Genomic DNA, 5,807 nt, shown 5'->3' on the forward strand with positions numbered 1-5,807 from the left:
GTAGAAGAATCCACAGGCAGAAAAATATCAGACATATGATGTAGCAATATCTTTACCAACACAGCTCCTAGGACAATGGAAACTAAGGAGAAAATAAACAAATGGGACTACATCAAAATATAAAGCTCCTGCACAGCAAAAGAAACCATCAACAAAACAACAAGAAAGCCCACTGCATGTGAGGACATATTTGCCAATGTAAACTCTGTTAAAGGTCTAATCTCTGATAAGAGTCTAATCTCCAATATGTATAGGGAACTCAGACATCTTTACAAAAGGAAGATAAACATTCCAATAAAAAAAATGGGCAAAGGACCTAAATGGACATTTTTCAAAAGAGGACATACCAAAGACCAAGAATCATATGGAAACATTCTCACCGAAACCGGTTTGGCTCAGTGGATAGAGCGTTGGCCTGTGGAGTGACAGTTCCCAGGTTCAATTCCGGTCAAGGGCATGTACCTGGGTTGCGGGCACATCCCCAGTAGGAGATGTGCAGGAGGCAGCTGATCGATGTTTCTCTCTCATCGATGTTTCTAACTCTGTATCTCTCTCCCTTCCTCTCTGTAAAAAATCAATAAAATATATTTAAAAAATGTTGCTATTTTTATATTAAAAACAAACAAAATCCTATCATTCCAGCCACTGTGGAGAACAGCATGGAGCTACCTCAGAAGACTAAAAATGGAACTCCCATTTGACCAAGTGATCCCACTACTAGGAATATATCCCAAGAAATCAGAAACGCCAATCAGAAAGGACATGTGCACCCCTATGTTCATAGCAGCACAATTTACAAGAGCTAAGATTTGGAAACAGCCTATGTGCCCATCAGCAGATGAGTGGATTAGAAAACTGTGATACATCTACACAATGGAATACTACACTGCTGTAAAAAAGAAAGAACTCTTACCATTTGCAACAGCATGGATGGATATGGAGAAGTTTTTGCTAAGCATAATAAGCCAGTCGGAGAAAAGTAAATATCACATGATTTCATTCATTTGTGGAATATGCTAATAAACTGATGAACAAAAATAGATCCAGAGACAGAGAAACATCGAACAGACCCTCAGACCTCAGAGGGAAGATCAGGGGAGGGTGTGTGTGGGAGGGAGGGGCGGGTAAGAGATTAGCCAAAGGACTTGTATGCACTCATATAAGCATAACCAATGGACAGACACTAGTGGGGGTGTCGGCATGTGCTGGGTGTTTGGGGTGGCTGGGGAGAGGTCAATGGGGGAAAAGGAGACATATATAATACTTTAAACAATAAAGAACTTAAAAAGAAGAACAGAAAACATAGTTTGTTAATTTTTAGAGAGGAAGGGAGAGGGAAAAACATCGATGTGAGAGTGCAACATCCATCAGCTGTCTCCTGCATGCCCCCTACCAGGGGTCAAGCCTGAAACCTGAGAATGTGCCCTGACCAGAGATGCATCTAGCAATCTTTCAGTGCATGGGATGATACCCAACCAACTCAGCCACACAGGCCAGGCCAATATTTCTATTTTAAATTCTATATAATAAACTGAACGCCAGAATGACCAGTTGCTATGACACGCACTGACCACCAGGGGGTAGATGCTCAGCACAGTAGCTGCCCCCTGGTGGTCAGTGCACTCCCGCAGGGGGAGCGCTGCTCAGCCAGAAGCTGGGCTGATGGCTGGCAAGCACAGGGGTGGTGGCGGGACCTGCCTCCGTGGTAGTGCTAAGGATGTCCCACTGTAGTGAGTTGGATATCCCCCGAGGGCTCCCGGACTGTGAAAGGGCACAGGCCAGGCTGAGAGACAGTCCTACTCTCCCCGAGCCCCCCCGCACCCTCGCCCCAGTGTATCAATGTCATGCACCAGGCCTCTAGTATATTAATAAAATATTTCATATATGAACCAGATTTTTACTTACCAAACAAAGGTATTATATCTTGCCATGGCCAGTGTTTTTCAGTGGTTAGAGCATCAGCCATGCACCTTAGTATCTTGGGTTCGATTCCTACTCAAGGGTTTGTACCTGGGTTGTAGGTTCAATCCCCGGCCCTGGTCTGGGTGCCTGTGGGAGGCAACCAACCGATGTGCCTCTCTCACCTCGATGTTTCTCACTCTCTGTCTCTCCCCCTCCCTTTCACTCTCTCTAAAAGGCAATGGAAAATATCCTTGGGTGAGGAATAACAACAACAAAAAAAGTATTATGTCTTGCAGGTTGCACTCTCTTGCTGTTTTAAATTTTAGACACAAGTAAAAGCCCCAAGTTGTCACACAGTGTGACAGGATTGAAAATAGAACTCTGTCTTTACAGTCATGGGGCCATCACTCTTTATTTCAAATCTCCTTTAAAATACAAAAATATGTGGTAACACAGAGGTTAACAGAAAAAAAATGCAAGCTAAGTGCTGGGTGCCTAATTTAGTAACAAATGGGGGTAGCTGAGTCTGCATGTGTCACAGGCTGAATGTATAACCAGAAGTTCTCTGAATTAACTTCCTGGTGGAACACATGTTTCTTAAAAGGATAATAAAAAGGTGCTGATATGAACTTCAAGGTTTATTCCAACTATAAATGCATTCATATGTTCACTGAAAGATATGTAAAACATGTTTATAGTAGCAATATTTGTAATAACCCAAACCTAGAAACTCCCCATATATCCATCAACAGGGGAATGGGTAAGAAGTCTTAGAGGCTAGAAGGCTAGTGTGAAGAATTGTTTAAGGCCAAAATATGGAACACATAACAATGGGATTATCATTTATTGTAGCAAGCACTATGCTAGGCACTTTTGTATTCTTTTATTTAAGCCTCACCTGTGATGGAGATATTATCCTCATTTGACATATGAGGAAACAGGCACACAGAGGTTAGGGATACTGTCCAAAGTCATAACTCTAGTTAGTGATGAACTCAGAATTTGAACTCAGATCTCAGTTCAAAGCCCAAATGTAATGTTTCCATTATAGGCTGTTGCTTCTCCATGATACATAGGGGAGGCAGAGGAACTAAGGAAGTATGGAGTTCACACATTCATATACTAGTATGCTAAAATTAATAACTGCTACTATTTCTGGAGCACCTACTATGTGTCAAGTACTATGCTAGGTGCTTTACATAAATGATTTTTACAATTCTCATAATACCCTTTGACAGCAGAAATTATTATTCTCATTTTTTAGATGAAGAGACTGAGGCTCAGAGAAATTTAATGACTTTCTCAGTTTCATGAGTCTCCCATCATCCCATATCCCTCAGTAGCCTTATCATGGATGCCACCAACTATGTACTCCACATTATGGTGGGTGATGGAGCTATACAGATGAGTGCATTAGGAAAGGAACAATTGTTATTTGCTTACCTGACATCTGAACATAGGAGAATATTTTTTCTCCAGTTCCATATAGGGACTTGTGGAGGCAAAAATAAACATCAGTAATTGCAATAGTTCCCATTTATTGATTGTGCATTGTCCTAAGTGCTGTACCATATAAATTGTTTTAAAAAGACACTGTACAATATAACATGTAAACAACAGGCCAAAATGGAGTCCCTTTTGCTAAGCCACACCACCAAACAAAAACTTAGTAACTAACAGTTTCAACCTCTCTCAGGAATGAAAATTTAAAACAATCAGTCTGGAAATTCCTGGTCATTAGGTAGGTAAACTGCCTGATTAGACTCCCTGCCTTCCCCAAGTGATGGAGACCTTGCCTGAAATAATCCATTCCTAACTTCGTAGTCCCACCCTCTTTCTGCTTATATAAACCTTGCATTCTGTACAACTAATTGGAGAGCCCTTCTAGTTCTGGGATGCTGCTGATTCATGAGTTATTTTTCTTGGCAAAATTTATTACCAGTCCAATCCCTTTATACTCTTCTTTATAAATTAAATTTATTGGGGTAACATTGGTTACTAAAATTATATAGGTTTTAGGGGTACATCATCTGTATAATCTATATATATAAAAGCCTAGCTACCGAATGGCAGAATGGGCAGAATGACCAGAATTACCAGTCGACCAGTCACTATGATGCGCACTGACCACCAGGGGCAGACGCTCAATGCAGGAGCTGCCCCCTGGTGGTCAGTGTGCTCCCACAGCAGCTGATCCTGCAGGCCACGCCCCCCATCAGTGCACCAATCTGTGCACTGTGCCGCTAGTGAACAAAATAAAATAGAAACAGACCCATAGATGCAGAGAAATGACCGACAGCTGTCAGAGGGGAGTGAGTAGCAGGGCTGGGTGAAAAAGGTAAAGGGATTAAACAAAGAAACCAAACACACACACACACAAACTGTCTCATAGACCAGTGGTTGGCAAACTCATTAGTCAACAGAGCCAAATATCAACAGTACAACGATTGAAATTTGTTTTGAGAGCCAAATTTTTTAAACTTAAACTATATAGGTAGGTACATTGTTATTAACTTAATTAGGGTACTCCTTTGCTAAAAACGTCCTCAATCTGATTGAGGTACGTTTGCTGAGGTCGACCCCTTCCAACTCTCCCATCCACGCTCGTCTTGTATACTTGTTTTGTCTATCTTTTGTCACCCACGCGCAATTTGCGGACATGACTAGCACTAACCACTGCACAATGAGACTGCTGACTGGCTGACTCACTCAACTCGTGCATGAATCACGTGCACCTCTCCCTAGCTGTGTATCCCCAGGCCCGCCTGCCACCCGACCAACCGACACCTTCCACTTCTTCTAACGCCACTTCTTCAAAATAGACTCGCCCAGGCCAAACACCAACTTCTGCGCATGGGCCACGAAGTTTCAATCACACTGTTCGTGTGCGCCTGCATGTGGTATTTTGTGGAAGAGCCACACTCAAGGGGCCAAAGAGCCGCATGTGGCTCGAGAGCCGTGGTTTGCCGACCACTGTCATAGACAGACAACAGTATGGTGATTACCAGAGGGAAGAGGGGTGGGGGGAAGTAGGAGAGGGTAAATGGAGGATAAATGGTGGTAGAAGGAGTTTCATGAATTAGTAAAGGCAATTAGATCTTCAGATTCACTCAGCTGAATATTGTTCTTCAACAATGTGTGTGTATATATATATATATATATGAAACACATATACATAGATATACACTTGTATATCATGTCCTTTACTACTCACAAGGATCCTATTAATAACCTCATTTTACAGAGAGAAAATACAAACTTAGAGTCTGATTTGCACAAGGTCACAGAGCAGTTAAGTGTTCCCCTTCGATTTGTACGTACTCTGATCTGGTTGACTCTAAGGCTCTAGGTCTCAACTCTGACAACCAGCTAAAGATGTTTGTGAGAATTGGGCCACAAGTCAGGAAAATGGAGTCCACAATGCAGTTTAAGGTGTTGGGGAGAGTACGCCGGGCAAGTGGAATCATGTGGTGACTGAACCCTATGGAGCTGGAACGGGTCTTAGGGCCACTAGGAAGAAATGCGGGCGGCCGTAGGTTTGGAAATGTGGGAGCCATCTAAACGGGAGACTGGGGGAAAGAGGGTTAAAAGCTGCACGTGCAGAGAACCGTCTCCACTTCTTCCACATGAAAATTCCCAGGGCCACTACGTGACGGTGGAAATCGGCAGACAGGCGCGCGGGGAGCGCGGGGCAGGCGTGTGGGCGGAACACAGGGGCGGGCTCAGGGGCGGAACTTGCTTCCCAGCGCGGAGCTGTGGGGACAACGGTTGAAAAGAGCATTGGGCGAACCTCTCCCCTTCCTGCAGGCGCCGCCTCTTTCTCGCCTCCGCCCCCTCTTCGGCGCTGCGCCGGCTTCTTCCTCTTCAGGTTGCCCTCCGCCGGTGCGTTTGCCGGTTCCGTTATG

General features: G+C 43.8%; 1 protein-coding gene across 1 annotated transcript in view; it reads left to right on the forward strand.

Moving 5' to 3' along the window:
* Positions 1 to 5,627: 5,627 nt before the first annotated feature.
* HPRT1 (hypoxanthine phosphoribosyltransferase 1) overlaps positions 5,628 to 5,807 on the forward strand; it is a 39,803-nt gene continuing 39,623 nt past the window's right edge. Inside the window, exon 1 of the mRNA XM_015561322.1 lies at positions 5,628 to 5,784. The gene's annotated coding sequence lies outside the window, so the exon portion shown is untranslated. The remainder of the gene's footprint in view (positions 5,785 to 5,807) is intronic.

Source organism: Myotis davidii, unplaced genomic scaffold, assembly GCF_000327345.1.
Source record: "Myotis davidii unplaced genomic scaffold, ASM32734v1 scaffold237, whole genome shotgun sequence".
In the NCBI taxonomy this organism is placed as follows: Eukaryota; Metazoa; Chordata; class Mammalia; order Chiroptera; family Vespertilionidae; genus Myotis; species Myotis davidii.